This window comes from Lycorma delicatula, chromosome 6 (assembly GCF_047948215.1).
Source record: "Lycorma delicatula isolate Av1 chromosome 6, ASM4794821v1, whole genome shotgun sequence".
Taxonomy (NCBI): domain Eukaryota; kingdom Metazoa; phylum Arthropoda; class Insecta; order Hemiptera; family Fulgoridae; genus Lycorma; species Lycorma delicatula.
Genome location: NC_134460.1, coordinates 109,462,426 through 109,481,743, shown reverse-complemented (window position 1 = coordinate 109,481,743; position 19,318 = coordinate 109,462,426). Strand labels below are relative to the sequence as shown.

The window sequence follows — 19,318 nt, the reverse complement described above, 5'->3', positions numbered from 1 at the left end:
CAAAATAATTAAATTTCAAAATTATTCATACATACTAAACAAAATGGTAAAAAAAATTAAATTAAGTCACTTTAATTTTAAAAACTACTTTTTCATTTCTTCTTTATGATACTGTCAATAAATCTTAATTTTTTTTAAATATATATCTGCAATATTCACGTGCTCTAGCAGCAAAAAACAAGGTTATGTTTTAATTTAAAAAAAAAAAGAACAAGATATAACCAAAATACAAACTGAATTTTATTTATACTGCATCACTGCAGTAATCATTGAACAATAATATTATTAGTTAGTTATGTTATTTTGTTTACATCAATGTTAACCAAATTGTCTAATATTGAACATTATTTTTAATTTTAAAGTGCACAGCTGGAAAAAAATTAGACAAAAAATCAATAACCGAGAATTCCTACATTAAGAATGAGAATGACGATATAGGTAATGAATGAACGTGTACTTAATTTAATAATAAATTTGTTAAATGAAGTTTTGTGTTTCGCTAGACAGTTGTCTGATAACATTTTGAGCTGCATCCCATTCATAGAATGAAGCTTAAAACTTAAAAGAGATCTTAAAATGACAATGAAAACCCCATTAAAAAAACACTAAAATTCTAGTCAAAATACACATTTCTCGAATGCCAGAAATAGAAAAAAATTAGATTTTTTTACTTTTACGAAGAATTTAAACGTAAGGGCCAGAGTTACTTATTATTTTGATTCAATAGCAATGAAAAATAATTAGTTCGTTATAACTCTCTCTCTCTCTCTCTCTCTCACACACACACACACACACACACAAAAGCGCGCGCGCACGCGCGCACACACACAAATAACATATATATATAAATGTACAAGAGCACTCCTGTCCCGGCTTCGCCAGCGTTATATGGTTACTTGTGTTTCCCGTCGCGTTCAGAATATATTTAGCCGGTTAGGGTTAGCTTCGCTCGTTCTGGAATGAACGAGCGAAGTCATATAAATAAACGTACATATATAATAAACTTCCTGAAATCATTTTGAAAGAATCATCCAAGTTATAAATTTTTAACTAATATATGCACACATTCCTTATGAGTAATGAAGAAATCTTTTTTTTCTAATGTAGAAAATTTCTTGGATTAAACGTTTTTTATTTCTTCATAAACTTGAGACTTCTAAGTTAAGACCTTTTATTCATAATTAAATTTCTTTTAAAATCCTTTACACAAGATTAATATTTGTTGATTTTTTTGTCGTTAACTGTTAAAAAGATTCTATATTTATCTTTATAAATTTTCATTGATTTTGGTTGTTTAATTATATTTATTTATTTCTAATTATTATTTTCTATAATGCTAATCTACAGATGACGTTTAATGTAGCCTGATAAATGTATTTGTTTGTAATACACCATCACCGTAATTTATAATATTAAATATTTACTGTACTGTGTTAATAATAATAATTACTGTATTTCTAATTTTTATAAAATTTTCATCGTTTATGCTTTTAGCTTTCCTTTACAACTAAATATTTTATTATAATCATAAAAGATTCAAAATTTGACTGACGTGAGCAATTAAAATACGTATTATTATACGTCTTTGAAATGATTTCAACAACAAATTTCATAAAAAGTGTGTGCATTTGGCATGCGCGTGCTTTTGAAATACCGTAAATAAGATGTTATTCTTGAATTTTAAGAAAGGATTAAGGATTTTAATTCAGAATTTTCTTTTTTAATTAATTTTCCATAACTTTAAAACTAATTTTAAAAAAGACGTTTTAAAACTTTCTTTTCATATACTTTAATACGAAACCGAGTTCTAATCTAATTTTCTGCTATGTATGAGTTAACTAGTTTTCTTTCATGCTTTGAGTGCTTTTCTTTAAAGTGTGAAAGGTTTCTTTTTTATTATATATAAAATCTTGTCATCGTATTTTTATTAACTGTATTACATTAAATTTAATTATACTGCTGCTGACAAACGTAATATTGTATATATAACCACATATACAATATTAGTAGTGAAAAAAGTTGTCTGGAATAGTATTTACTCGTAAAGTGATCTGATCGGATTTTCTGTTGGTGTAATCGTTCACATTTTTCTAAGTTTTTAGATCATGTTTATTTTTTATAATTCTCTTATAAATTATGGTAATATTTATTTTACATTACTAAAGCCGTTTATATATATATACACTTTAATTTTTGTTTTTAAACTTCCTGTCATGTGCTTCTAACTCTAGCAATTCATATGTATCTCTTTTGAAACTATTCCTTTCATTAAGCAATCGTTTTGTTGAAACATTCATTCTAACTATATTAAAAAGAAAAATATTATCGTGCTAAAAGTGTTTTTTGTATATTAAGACAAAATTCTCGGTACTAAAAATTTATAGATTAGGAATATGATCAAAATAAATATTTTTATAAAAAAAAGTTAAAAATCATATAATCAAAAATTAATTTTAGATTCATGTAATGATTTTTGTAAAGAGAGTTTCAGACGACAAAAAAGTGTGATTTTTATGTGGTAAATTTATCAGAAATAACAGTTTATTATTTTAAAATATTAATCGAAGTAAAATTTTGTGGCTGCAGTTGTTATCATTAAACGAAAACATTTTTTTAAAAACATACTAGTTTTTAACTAAATAAATTCGTTATTGCATTAATCAATGTATTCGGTTATGATTACTTTTAATAATAATAAATGTGAATGTAATTTAACGATGGGATAAAATTATTGTGAGAAGAACGTATGTTTGTTAGTCAAATTAATTAATTATTAATAAATATTTTATTTCCTTTTTAAGACTTAGATTAAAAAAATATTTAATGAAAAACATTTTCTGTAATAAATAAAAGGTATATGATTTGGGAAGTTAAGGAAAAGCCGTTTTATATATATAAAGGGGAACAATTTTTGCGTACGGAAATGCTCGTAAGATGTAATAGTCTTAACGATTAAAAAAATGACTTAACGATTTTTATAATATTTACTATGAATGAATTAGTAATTTACTATACTCCCACTGTTGAGCAGACTAATAATGTCACTTTTACTCTCAAGGTTAAGAGTTGTATTTCAATTGACGATTTGTATATCACAAAGAATTTAGATAATTTCCCGTTTGTTTGAATTCCATTATCCGCGCGCCACACACACACACGCGCGCGCGTATACACACACACATATATATATATATATATATATACCCAACAGTTGTAGGACTTTCTGCGGGAAAAGTTGGACTCCAGGAAAATCTTACAACTGTGTTGTCAACTTTTTTAAAAAATAACCATTCCCGATTAAAAACAGCTACTTTAAAAATGGCTAATAACAAAAAAAAATCGCTGGTCTAAAAACACCCACGTTGGTGAGAAACAATAAGAAATAATGTAGTCAAAGATATAATGTAGTAACAATAAGAAATAATTAATCCATTAATAAAACATACTTCCCGATTTTCTTTCGCGTTTTACACAAGTATAAAATCGAGTAAAATGAAAAATTAGTAGAAAAAAATATTTTTTTTAATCTGTCACCTATTTTTTGAAATATAAATATCAGTAATTAAATCTTCATTTTTATCCTTTATTATGAAACGAGTCATTAATTTTCAAATTTATCGACGAGGAAAAAAAACACCTCTAATGTACAAATCTCTAATATATATATATATATATTTTTTTTTTTTTGCTCAATAACAATTATAATTACAATCGACTCTCCTGCGGAGCCATAAGTAAGATTCCTGACAAAAGCACGTGATAAGGAGACCCTTAAGGAACCCCCAAAATAAATTATACACAATAAATAGTTGAAAATAAACTTGAAAGTAGAATATGAAATTTCAAGCTCAGTCATAAATCACAAACCATTAATTTCAGCACCATATAGTTCTCAAAACAAACATTAATAACAAATAAAAAAGAAAAAAAGAGAAGTAACAAGAAATTAGATACACCATTAAAAAAAAAAAATATATATATATATATATATTCTTTTTTTTTAATAAATCTACAAACATATTGAATTAATTGATAAGTTTACTGTACTTCGTTATATGATTAGTATGCATAAATTTAATAAAATAATGAGTAACCTTTTAAATCGAATACCCTCATTTATTTTTAATATATTAAATTAGAAACGGAAACTGGCTATAATTTAGCTTTGAGTTAATAAGTTTTTTAAGAGCTTAACAACTTCTATCATAAAAAGTGGACTTTATCACGCAAGAAAAAATAAAAGATTACACCGTAAACGTAATGTAATATACAGTGTATATGTGTGTTTGTGTGCACGGAAATCAGTTACGGGTATATGCGAATGTGCGCGCGCTTGTGTATACAGGCACAAACGTGTGCATGTGCTTATAGGGAGGGTAGATACGGTAGCACATACAAATGTAAAGATTTGTTTTTGCTTAGTTCGTGTCGTCCAGGTTAGGTTATACGTCATTTATGTGAGGTTAGGTTATATGAAAACGTCTCCATCATCTCATTTGCTTCTTACTTCCTCTTTTATCATCACTACTACCTTTTACCACTTCATCGCTACAGTCTCGTACTTTCTCTTCTATTGTACACCCTACCGCTATTTTAGATCTTCAAAGTCTGGCAACTAAAGTCAAAATCTGAAAGTGATTGATTGTAAAGGAAGCGACGCGGTAGTTTGTACTTATTAATGCAGAGTGACGTCATCCATCAAAGCCACTTTAACTGTTACAATTTTCTACACCCTACACCAAAAACAAACACAGGCTCAACATTATATTAAGTTTTAAATTACTTCCAAACAAAATTAATATTCATAAGTAGATTTAAACAAAAATTACAATAAAGTTTTATTAACGATACTTTAATCATGTCACACGCCTTTTTATGTGCAAAAGTAACAGACTACACTGAAAAAAAAAATTATAAATAATAGGATGTCAATTCCTCAACGGTGAAAATTACCATAATCAATAGCCGAACAAAATTAGTCCATATATGTCGAATGGCAACATAAGATATTATGGCATAAAATTTTTGATAATTTCGAATTGTATGCTGAATGTCTGTACAATTCAAAACCATGTAAATGAACGTTAGGTATCATATCCATAATAACTGTAGGCGAACTGGCATATTTCACACGTAACTTCTGCCGACATCGTCATTCTCACAAGAATAAGAATATTTGATTTTTTTTTAATTACTACTCGTAGTTTCACTTTTCACAGTCTATTGATCGAAAAGTACCATATGGCCGTGTCCAAACAAAAAATAAAATAAATGATCAGCGTTTTATTCAAAGTAGTATGTTTACTGTTTAACACCCCCTCTAAAACAGCAACAAGAAAAAATATACTAAATATAAAAAAAAAATTACCGAAAATAACTGTCAGCTTTTACGGGAAATCATATATCATGTTTCTCTTTGTGAAAAACGACGCGCGCGCGCGCGCACACACACACAAGTATTAATAAAATTCAATACCTATATTTTAATTGTATTAGATTACGTGTGAAGTCGAAACTTGCATTAAAGCTGTAACCGATATGTTATAATGAAATTGTTATATGACAAACTCAACTTGTAATAATTGTACAGTTTTTTAACTGGGGAATAGGCATAGTTACTTAATCTAACAAAATCTACTCGTATATTAGTAAAGAATTACTAGCCCTTACGCTGATTTTTACTTTTTAATAAGTTTTTGAAAGTTAATTTATTTATTATTTTTCTTAATTTTTTTAATTTAAAATACGGAGAGCCCTTCAAAAAAACTGACAACAAAGTTGTTACACTTTCTTGGCATTATTTATTCTTGTACAGTGGAAAAATAATGATACATGAAAAAACATTTTCGGGGGCCACTTTCACTACTACTATGCTTAGAAAGACATTAAAAAAAACTTGGTTAAAAAATATGCAACACATAAAAAGAAAGTTTCTTTTGATTTCTGTGGAAGGGAGAGAATTTTGGGTTTTTTTTTTAATTGTTAAGATAAGCATTTACGCATGTACTAAGCTTAATATAAAGTGAGGTTACGTTTCAAGATTTAAAAAAAAAAATTGATCCCCAAAGAAACTCCTGGAAATATTGAACACACTAACAAATTTCCCCATATACACGAATATCTGTACAAAATTTCATAAAAACCGGTTTATCCAGTCCAAAATTAATAAGCTTCATTACACACGTACATTATCTCCACACTTTTTTTAGCTTTTTGTGGTCTCTGGATCACGAACCGTCAAGAAATTGAAGAAAAAAAACACATTCCATTTTTGAGTGATTACCATAATTTCCTTCTTGCAACATAGTTCTAGAGCTATGACGCCAGGAAAGTTGAATAACTCAGAAACATATCAAATAACACCAGAAATTTTCAATAAGGAAATAAAATAATAGTAAATATTTAAATACAATGCAAACATTCTAAAAAAAATTAACAAACCACACAATTTTCATTTTAATAATTCTCAAAACATTCTAAATAATCTCTTATACTTTTAATTCCTGACAGACCTAATCTTTCAAAAATTACGTTACAACTTATAAAATAGCCTAAAATTATTTTCCTGAGAACGTGTTAACATGAATAACAAATATTGTCATACGAAAATAATTATTAATAAAGACGGCCATAACAAATTATTTTACAATAATACAATATTTATTCTCCTGAAAAACAATTTCACGCACGTGAATTATGAATAACCAATAGGCTGACAGAAAATATATCTTCTACCATTTTCAATTGATGTATAACCTCGCAGTAATTTTATTAGCGTCAATATTATTCATCAATAATAAATATTAATGTTAATATACTACTTATTTCTGAAAATTAGCCAGTTACAGGTACAAACAATTTTAATTTATAAAGTACCAAGGATTATTCGTCAAATCGGTAATTTGATGAAAAAAACCGTGAAGAACCACCTGATTGCCTGGTAAATCGAATTTATATGAAACCTGAATAATTCAACAAATATAAAGTAGTTTATTAAAATATATACAATACATACATCCTTACATATATATATGTAAACAATTTTCAAAAAAAATTTCCGTTTATTATACTTCCAAAGATAATTTTAAAATGAAAAAAAAAATACTTATTTTCTAAGATATGTATCGAAGTAATACCAACATCACGCTATTAATGCATTAAAAATATATTTCTGATAGAATACAATACAAAACAGTATAATGCAATACAATATAATAATAACGTTATGCGTGTTATACACTTATAAACGACCAAGTGAAGTACAATATAAAGAATGAAAAATAAAATAAAATTATTAAGACGATGTTGATCGAACGCAGAGACCTGGTTACGAGACTGGTTCCATGCGACGCCAATCGCAACCACTGTTGCCAACATTTCAAAAATCATACTATTTTAAACAACTGATTGTAATTATTTTTTTTTAATTACTAAATAAAAAATAATTGTACAAAATTTCTTAATTGAACTGTTTATTAAATTAATAGCAATTTAATTAATTACTTTATTATAAATTGCATTTGCATTATCAAATAAGTTGTAACGCACAAAGTAAAATAAAACCTGTTATTTTAATAATTGCTTCCTCTTTGAAAGATGTCGGCTGGAGTAATTATTATAACAAATTTATGTTTGCTTTAAGTATATAGTATTTTCACAAAACCGATGTTGCTTTGATCAACTCAACCTACAATTATAAAACTAATATACTATTACCAGTCATGTATTCTGAAACTAATAATAAGTTTACTTTTTAATAATACTAATAAATAATTATCCTTAAAAAACAAACTTAATCAAATGTTAATAAAAATCTGATACAATAAAAAAAAAGTACAATAGAATGAAAACATTAATAATTGATTTAGAAAAAAATTACTCAAAAAAAAACAAACATACAATATGAAAAATACTTCTGTTAGTTTAAATGAAAATATCGTATCTTAAAATTTACTTTTTTGTAAGTAAAAGGAAATTTTAATTAAATAACACATCTAGTTGTTTACTATTATCGTGCGGAAGTTAGAAAAGATAAATAAAAATTTCGCAAACGATTTATCGGTACATAATGACCATGATATTTATCATTTTTTATAATAAATTTATCAATTCATATCATTTATGATTATTCAGTTAATTAAAAATAATCGCAGATAATTTTACACAACAGAAAATCAAATATATTATACATCTTTATTATTCAAAGTCATTTTTAAATATTAAACATGTAATAAACATTTTTTATTGAACGTACTTTTTTTTATTAAAAAGAGTGTTTGAAATCTCTTTTTTTCATTTTATCTATATATATTTCAGTTTTAACAGAGGTACATCTACTACTAGTTCATCATACTAACTTAATTACTAATTATTTTTAATTTACTTAAAAAACCAGAGTTTTCAATTTCATCTAAATGAAATTTTTATATTAAAGACTTACATTTTAGCTAGTGGACCCGATTTATTTTGTTCTCTCATTTACTTTTAAACAAAATTTTATGTTGTATAGAAAATTTAATCTACAAATCAACAATTTGAAGATGTTAATTTTTTTATTAACATTTCTTACTTTTAAATTGTACACCGCTGAAATTAGTATCTATTCAAAATACTTTCACACAAAAATTTAAAAAAAAATAAATAAAACATAGTAAATAAACTTATTTATTTACTAAGTAAAATATTTCACTACAGTAATAATTATTTACTAAGTACAAAAATTAAAAAAATAAATAAATAAGGAATAGTAAATAAACATAGCTGATTTATTTATTACGTAAAAATAATACATATTCTGGATAGTTCCTGCGCTTGTTTTTGTGCATTCTTTTCTTTTTTACAAGCGTGTTTCTTGTTTTTTTTCGTTTCTTGTAAAAGACACTTTACATACGGGCGCATTTTACGTTGCTTAAACATATTAAAAAAGAATAATGATAAAAAAGTGCCTAATAAATTGCCCAAAAAGTACTTATTCAAATTTTCTCTAAATTTCGACTTTTTTAATTTGCCACCAAATAAGAGAACATTCGAAATCTGGCGCGGAAAAACTCGAAATTCAATTCACCTTTTCGAAAAGGAAAAATTCTCATTCGAAAAGGCGAATTGAAAAAGTGTTGTTTCTGACTTTTTACGGTTGTTTTTACTTCCCTGCGCGAAAAATTTCGGTTTACAGATTTCAACGGAAATATCCATTTTGACCATCCCTGAATCCATTTTGACTAGTTTCGGCTTGAAGTCTGTACGTACGTATGTATCTTGCATAACTCAAAAACGATTAGCCGTGTATGATGTTGAAATTCTGGATTTAGGACTGTTGTATTACCTAATTGTGCACTCCCCTTTTGATAGCAATCAACTAAACCAGTGTCCAAAAAAGCCAAAATAAAAAAATGGATTTTGGACTTTTTCTTAACCGGAGTAATAAGCCCTCACTGAGAGCTTTTTAACTATATATATCGTAAGTGGTACTTATTTTCATCGGTTCCACAGATACAGCCAAATGAAATTTTAATTAATGAAATATTTGGGTCTTATAAGGGGAAGGCATATCGGATGCAATCAGACTTCATTTCCTTTTTTTTAACTTTTTTTTTTTAATATAAATATATTGAATTATTAATTTATTAACCTCACTGCAAAAAAAAAAAAAATTACGAAGAACAAACAACAATTTATTCAATAACAACAAAAAAATATCAGAAGTTTTTATGAAATAAAATTTTATGTACTTTTCAGTTTAAAAAATTGTGTAAATGTAATTTAATAGGCGTACAAGAAAGTCATATGTTGTCCACATCAGATTTTTTGAAGTAGGTTTCGTATTTAAATTTTTTTTTCATCCTTAGCACCAGTTCTTATCTACAACTCGAAAAGGAACACTGTGTAAAAAATTTCAATAAATATTTTTTATAAAAGTAATACTTTTATTTTTCATTTAATTTTAATTTTTTGCTTAATTTATACCTAACTAGTAACCAAAAAAAAATAAAAAATCATTTTCTACAGTTGAAGAGCTTCCATTTAAAATCATATTTTTTTCCTAAAAGTTAGTTTAAAATTTTATTTCCTTTAATTGTTATTTCATAAATGCATCCTTCAAGAACAAATAATTCACAAAAAAAAAATTTCCCATAGAAGGAGGACTTCACATCGTTCAAAATTACAAAAAATGTTACCTATAAAAAGAATTATAAATTTATAACAACTTTTTTATTTTTATCTTGGGAGAAGTAAACGCCAAGATAAACATAACTTTGGCAAAGGGTTCAGCCCTTGTAAATATTCAAAGTTAAAACATTTCTGTGGTAGGTGAGAATGTTCACAATGCCTTTCTTTCATTGCTTTCTAACAAACCATTTAGTCGGATAGAAATTAACATAATGAGCCAGTTTACCTCTATTCTATAAGAAACAAAAGTCAATAAATAAAAAAAAATTATAAATTGTGGTCAGATTTATTTAATACTCCAACTGATTCAATTCTGGATGCAAGGATATGTTTATATGTCAAATTACAGAACCGTAGCCGAAAAAATACGGGCAAATAAATGGGGTAAGAGAAAACCTGGAAAAGATTGACAATAGAAAGTTTAGAATGGCTTATATTAGATCTTTCATCTAGCAAATTATAAACATAAATCTAACTTATGAACTTCTATAAAGCAGATCTAAGCTCTTGAAAAAACCTGAACACCACCAAGGGTTAAAATGAAAATATCTTGGACGTTCAATTAAACTAACCGTAAATACACTCGACGCAAGCGCAACATTTCTTAATAATATTATGATTATACTGTACGAATGAATTGAATTTTGGAAAGTTAAAACTTATTACGACACAAAATGAGAGCTATCTAAAACTATGAGAAATACATACACGCTCACAAACAATAATAACGAAAGCAAAAACCGCATGAATAACAAATAAATAAATGAACACGGGTAGACCGCTAACAAACGCGTAAAGAACTTGCAGATTTCTACCCCTAACCTAGTTTCATAATAACCTCACGCGGTACAGTAGTAGGTTTTAGTATAAGAATATTTCTCTACAGACAAAGAGGAAGAGAGGTGTTTTGAAAATTATCTTAATGCAGACCTACTGCTGCCGCTGCCTTTTCTATGTATAATTTTACTACCCAGCTCATTGAATTATTCATTAAACGAATCATTCCGTTCCAGCCAACACCCCCTTCATACACATACTCTCTCTCTCACTCACATACACACACGCACACGCACACGCACACGCACACACACAGTAACTTTATTTTCGTATCAAACACGAAAACCTGTGATCTCATGTCCTATTATAAAACTACGGAATATAAAAAAAGCAAAGAAAATAATATTATATATTTAAAAATGTAAATAATCTAATTTCAAAAGAATTCATTTTAATTAGATTAAATAATACAGCATTTCTCAACAAAATAAAGAACTTAGCATAACAAAATATAAGAGTTAATGTTTAATTTAGTTTGTGTTTAAAGCAAAACTAAATAATTTTTCAATACAACTATTTTCATCTCGATAAAAAAAAAGCTGACAAAAAAATTGTATTACTTTCCTGGCATTGGTTATTTATTCCTATATAGTAGAAAAATAATAATACATGAAAAACTTACTCAAGATTTCTTATTTTGGGTGAGGATAATTTATGATAAAAATTTATTGTAAAATTATTATTATTATACGTGTAAAGAAACAAAAAAAAGTTTAAAAAATTCAAAAAATCAGTTTTTTAAATTTTTTATACTCCCTCGCCTCTAAAATCATCTTCCAATTTTTTTTCTACGTTTACTATGTTAAATGGAAAAAATTCATTAAAAACTGTACAACCAATAAGAAGTTACCTAAGATTCTTTTTTGGGTTGGGGTGAATTATGATGAAATTTTATTGTAATATTATTACTAAAAGTTTATTATTTAAACTTTTAATATTACTAAAAGTTTTGAAAAATTCAAAGAATCGATATTTTTAAACTTTGATCGGCTTCCCCACCACCAATATTACCCCCACAGTAGTTTTTTTTGGGGATGTTTGCACTATGCCTAGGAAGGCATTTAAAAAAGTTCGGTTAAAAATATATACACTAAAAAAAGCCCTTTTTCGATTTTTGACGAACAGAAGAATTTTGGGGCAATTTTTTTTTAATTGTAAGATAACCGTGCATGCTTATCTTACAATTTCCCAAATAAGAAATCTTGAGTAAGTTTTCACGTATTTTTCCACTATATACGAATAAGTAACCAATGCCAGGAAAGTATTACAGGTTTATTATCAGCTTATTTTTATACAGATGAAAATAGTTGTATTGAAAAATTATTTAGTTTTCTTTACTAAGGTTAATAAAAAGTGGGAATACGTTTGTATTATGTTGATAAAATTAACCCCCGAAACCCCCTCCCACCACAGAAGATATTGATTCCCAAAATTTTATCAATAAATTGTGTCATATATGCGAGTCTTTGTACAAAATTTCATCAAAATCGGTTTATCCAATCAAAAGTTATTATTCTTCAAACACGTCAACACACGTACATATGTAGGAACATTTACCCTTTTTTTTGTTTTTTTTTTTTGGGCTTCCTGAGTTCCTTTTAAAAACAAAATCTGTTAAATGCAATATATAATCATATAAAAGCAAGAATAATCAAAACTGACTGATTTAATTAAATGTATTAAAACTAAATCTGTTCAAAAACAAAACTCTTTCCTAATTAAAATAATTATTTTTATAATTTTTTTTTGAAAATATAAACATACACTAATATAAAGGTATAATACAACAAATATACTTTTTTTTTTACAAAGAGCGATTCTTATAAAACTAACAAATCTGCAATACGGAGAGGATCAAAAGTTTTAACATCAGCGGCAATATATCAAATGTTGGACATATCTCTCTACCGATAAATAGATTATGAATGTAACAAACTTATATCACACACACACAAACACATAATCTTCAACAGGCTTCTCTGTACGAAAAAAACATACCATATGTTGTAGTAGACGAATATGAGAAAGTCCAGCTTTGTTTTAAATCATAAATATTTAATATTAATGTCGCCGTTACTCTATCTCCGGTAAAAAAAATAAAAATAAATAAAAATGAAAGCATCTGTGTTGTCTCTCGTTTTATATTAACTTTTTTTATATAATATATAGTCAAAACAAAATAATTGTGGAACGAAAAATGTATAAATATACGTACTCAATAAAATACAGCTAAAGTAAATAAATAAATTTATTTAGAATATGAGCTTCCGGAAGTTTCTAAGTTATGTGCATAATATTACTTGTTCACTAAAACTGGAATATTGTTATTCCATAAAAAGTCATAAAAAATATGTAATTAGACCGTTAAAAACCATCAAGTCAGCGTAATCCTTGTAAAATAACATTTTTTATTACTTTTAGAGCAACTGTCTTGAAAAAACAAAGTATTAATTATTATGAAATAGGCTATACGAAAGATTTAATTTTACGCAGTTTAATTTAAACAGACGGTTTTTTTTAACTTCCGAGATCACGTTAGGTATTGCTTCAGAGGATGAGATGAATGATTTGTAGCGTGTGTGAAAATGCCATGCCTGACCGGGATTCAAACTCGGTACCACCGGATTAAAGGCCGAGACGCTACCACTCGCGCCACGGACGCCGGCAAAATACAGCTGTATTAAAACAAATTAAAAGATTTATTTCAAAATGTATGACACTTTTTTTACGGTTTGAATTGCTTATTGAAATATTAGGGTTTTATTGTTTGAATTTTTATAATCAAAAAATGAAAACCGGAAAAGAGCTGAACTCGTATAAGAACTGTAAAAGTGAAATAATTTATCGTAGGAAGTATTAAAACGATAATTAATAAGAAAATGATTAAAACAGAATAATCAGTACAGAGAAATATCTCCCCTGAGTATAATTTATTAAAACGGGAAATTATCTCACGATGTAAATTCTACCAGCAGTAAATAAAATGCTTAAAATGTATATAAATTTATTTCAATTCTACTAAAATAAAATTATACCCATTCGAAAATTAATTTTACTATTTTGGTTCCCTATAAATTGTCTAATTATTGATTTTTAAGTCAAGAAAATATTTCATTAAGCATTTTTTTTTTTAAAAATGCAATAAAAAATACAATAGAATGATTTTTTTATAAGGACCCAAAACTATTTTGCAGTCAGAAACGCACTGTTTTTCCAGAGTACAACGCACTATATACGTTCGATTAACGAGTACACCCTACACACAAGCATCAAATTTCAATTCACTCACCAACGTGATTCACTGCAAAAGGGTGTACTATGAAAAATACACCACTCTACAGCCAATATAACCTCAATTTGAGATTACTACATAGCATATATAAATTTCAATGAACTTTATCAGATAGTTTTAGAGATTTTCGTGGCACAAAATTTTATACTTAGGCCTATATATAAGAAGAAACTAAATTTTAAGTGAATAGTATTTTTATATTTTTGATTTATTTCACATACCTCAAAACGTAAAGAAAATAAATTTTTACCTACCAATTCTACTGCGCGACCGAAAGTTATACTGTACTTTTCTTCGAAATGTTGGTAAAAATAGAGCATATTTCAATTCAACTGTAATGGCCTATTTCATATTTCATTTTAAAAAATCTTGAAGTTATTTATCAAACAAAAACAATTTTCTGAAGCGAATAAATAGTTTTTTGTTGTTTTTTTTTTTTATACAGCTTGAAGTTCAGAAATAATTCACCCTAACAGCCTTCTGTCTAAAAGAAATTAAAATAAAATGTATGGTTTTCTTTATGTGTGAAAAACATAAAAAAAAATCGTATAAACTTAAGAGAAGAGGGTATAGTGAGCGAATTAATTCCCTCAAGTCCCGTTTTATTAGCCCTGAAGTTGTTTCGTTTTTTCCTTCGGGATATATCGGTGAGAAGACAAAGCACGGCCTGCAATAAAGCAGTAACTGGAGAGCTAGAGGAGAAATACCATACATCTCTGGTTCCAATAGCTCCTGTGGGATACCTCTCACATACAGACACACGCACACTTACAAACATATACAGTACCCTACAACAGAATGGGCATTCTCCAACAACAATGTTACCAACCTTTACACGTTATATGTGCTTCTAGTACGTATAATAAAAATCTAACTACTCTTTTCACCTAAGAAGAACATTAGAATTAAATTTAATATATTTTAAGATAGATAATTCCCGCTAATTTTATTTTAGTTCAATTCTGATACCCATAAATTTTGGTTTACCTAATTAGAAATATCACAAAAAACATTACTAAAAGACATTCTGAATAGAAAAACGAAAAGTAATTATTTTTCTTTTTTGCTTTTATCCGTACCCGTATAAAATTACATCCATATTGGATAAAGTATCCATAACTATTTCTGAATAAGACAGGATGAATTTAGTTGTTTAACTAGCTACATACGTAGCTTATGTTTCCATCCTACGACCTTATGCTTAAATAGAAAGTCAATAACTGATAAACTTTATACAATTATTTTTTTCATGACTAGTAATGTTTTCAGCAAGCTGAATAATGATGAATAGACTACCAAAGATTTACAAACTACAACTCCCACATGGATATTGAAAATAAGTAAATAAATATAAAATATATTTATTTTGTTAAGTTTTTATGGAAGATTCTTTTTTTTACTTACTGAGAGTAGTTAAAAATTGTATTATAATTTTACGAATGAGTTAAAAAATCAAAAAAGATCCGCTCAAAGGAAACATTCAAAGTTCGGGAGTGGAAGAATACTTGTTATATGGAATTTATCACATTTCGCCTACATATTCCACATCAATTGACTTATTTTTTCTATCAATATAAATTTCATATTTCGTATAAAAATACAAATTAACAAAATTCATCATTCAGCCGAACTTTAAGATGGAATAACGGTAGCATCTTCTTTTTCATCCGCAGGAATTCCGGTCAGGGACATTTATTATTTCACATGCTAAAATTTCTATACCATATTACCTATGCTAGGTTAGAATGCAGAAATTTAAAATCCCACTCACCAAACCTCAAAAAAAAAGCTTAAAAACTGATGAAATATTATTCGACTATCTTTACTTTAAGAAGACTCAATATAATATCCAATAAAAAAAATTGACCACAAATATTTTCTATTGTACTCATAAAAAATCCTTTCTGCAAGACGTATATTGCATGTAATGTGATGAAATTCAAAAAAAAGATTGATTCTTTTTTAATTAAGATATTTCGTTATTGTTATTTCCAATAACTGTTGTTTTACCAAAAAAGGTTGATTTCTGGAATTAAACAATAAATTACAAGAAAAAAATTACAAGAAAAACATTTTTATTTTCATGAATTTAATAAAAAATTTATGAATAAAAATATTTACTTTTAAAAAGGGTTACAGCGAGTTTAGAAAAAAAATACATTCGTTTAATTTAAATCATTAAAAAATATCAGTGTCGAATCCATAGTTTACAGGGTCGCTAGACTGATTGGTGACAGCCCGATGATATTTAAATCCAAATATAATCGAACAGAACTAATAGAACACTGTAGAACCTTCTGAAAATTAGTAAAAAGATTTTACTTTATAATTTGTATAATACACTTAAAATTTTAAAACCCTGTAAATAAAATTACTTCGATTTTATACTACAGATAAATTTGATTCTTTTTCCTGTCTAATAGAAGATTGGAATAAATAAATACCCGGGCAACCCGGGGTAATCAGCTAGTTAATAAATAAAGTAATCCGTTTTTGTTCAGTTTTTACAGCAATAATAATTTTCTATTTATAGAGAATTAAAATTAATATAGAAGGTATTATATAATAAAAACTTATTTTAACTTTGTTAAAAAGTAAAATCGTGAAATTAATAAACTTTAACTATGTTTCGCATAAAAAAGGACAGTGCGTAAGTTTTGTTTGTTTGATTGTTTGATGTATGTGCTCACATTTTTATTTTAGCTGCTATTGGCGCAGAGCGGACCACGTGGTACGCTAGACAGCTGCACGCAGCGCACGAATGATTCATTCTTTCAAACAATTTATACTTCTTTATACGAACGATTTATCTAAATTATATTTGTGTTTTGGGGATAAAAAAAAACATTGCGGTTAGAGCTGTGTTAAAAAATAAAAACTTAAAAATCTGTTTATAAATGCGAAAGTTTGTCTGTTTGCAACAGCATCACGCGAGAACCAGCCAACCGATTGCTTTCAAATTTTCAGGATAAATTTGCATTATCTCAGGGAAGGTTTTAAGCCACAGATCAAGGCTCTAACCCCTGGGAAGGAATTTGTGAATTAAGATATTTATTAAAGAAAAAGACATCCTCTTACTTCATTATTATGTTTCACCGTGGCAACAGAAATATAATGAAGTAAAATTATCAATTTTTTTTTTCTTTAATGATTCTGTAAAATATTTAATATTCTAACAACCGTGAGGATAAAAAATGCGTCGGGGTCCCGGGGGGCAAGCCCTCTGACCGGCTAGTAAATAATAAAACTCCTAGTTCACATAACACAATACCAGTAACTTTAAATAAAGGATGAGGATTCACTATTTCTTCCCGTAAAAAAAAAAATTAATTATTACTGAAGGTACTAAAATGAAATTAAAGAAACTATAAATTAAAAATTAAAGTTACAACTCACAGTCAATTATCAATTTCAATTCTTTTGATAAAAAATGCTTGCCATCCGTAATTTTAAAGTTTTAATCTTAAAAATAGTTAAAAAGGGATATATTAAAAATAAAAAAGAATTAAATTAGATACATTACTTTTCGACTTTTTGAATCGATAGTGAACGGAGACAAAGTACAATGTAAGCAAAAAGAGGTATATTAGTTTTGTTACATACTATCCCAGTAAATTTCATATAATTGTTATGCTTTTGTAACACCAGACAAAGTTACTCTGTCTATTGATAAATTATATTTATAATACAGCCATTCTCTTGCGATGAAGAAAAGGGAAGCTCTTAGTTTATAGCTAAATATCGCCTGTATTTAGTAGGGCTTGGCATGTTAACATCCAATTCTGCTTGGTGAATAAGGGAACGAGAAACCACATCAATCCCTTGTATTCTGTAGTAAGCATTGTTATTCTTGAGAATAGCTATGCAATTTTCGTGAGTGATTTGTGTCTCTTATCAAGTTGCCTACAATTGTTATGGCATAACGGCTGTAGGCTTCATACTTTTTATTACTTATCATAGTTTCGCTTCGCATTTTTTTGTTATTTAACCAAGGAATAATTTCTAATGCAGCCTAATAAGAAAATAAACGACACGATGTTTAAATTTCTATAAAGTGTCTGTTTAGGAAATCTGGTAGAGATTTAAATATTAAAACCCCAAATTATTATTACAAAATGCAGTTAATAATTCATTTATAATTTTAATTTACAGAAAGAATAATAATCAACTGATATATTTTTAAGTTTTGACAAATTGTAAAGATTTATGTTTTTGCACGAATTTTAATATTAATGTTTAAATCGCCATTGAAAAAAAAACATTTTTTAAAGAAAATTTTTCTTTACAATTCAATTTAAAAATAAAATTTCATAATGTTTTTTACAATATCTAAGTTGTATTAGTTTCTAAAATATTTGATTCAATCAAGTGATCTAGAAAATAAATTAAAAATTTCAAACCAACTACTCCAGTCAAAATTACCACCCTACAGTAAAAAAAATTAAACACCGTTAAAAAAAATACTTCGTTTTGAAAAATCAAACACAAACAAACACTGACGTCGTATTACAAATTCCTTTGCCTTTAATACTCCATTTTTCCCTTAATACTACAATGTACGATTACCGCAGTTCTGCATTTTTTACAATACTTTTTATACGTTTAAACATTTTTTAAAGAATTAAAAGTGGTATCCACTAATGAATATTAGTATTAGATTTTTCAAAAATAATAATAAAGATCCAAAACGATTTTCTTGAAGCGAATTTTCATAGATTTTAGTTTTTAAATGTGTTATTTTGAAATTTAAAAAAGCTACGTTTCATGACTTTTGTAATTAATAAATGAATAGATTGCCTAATGAAATTACTACAGGATTAAAAAAAATGATGTAATCAACGATTAAATAATAATAAAAATAACAATAATTAATACCTAACAAAAAGGATTACGATATTTCTTGTAATTTAATGATATTTAAACAGATGATTCTGATTCTGAACATATGAAACAAATTATTCAACATGTAAGTAATAGTAAAAACATTGAAATTAAAAAATTAGCACAGAACGGAAAGAAATA

General features: G+C 27.0%; 1 protein-coding gene across 1 annotated transcript in view; it reads right to left on the bottom strand.

Moving 5' to 3' along the window:
- Positions 1–19,318, bottom strand: part of Trim9 (E3 ubiquitin-protein ligase Trim9) — a 617,022-nt gene that overhangs the window by 558,927 nt on the left and 38,777 nt on the right. The gene's annotated exons all lie outside the window — the stretch shown is intronic.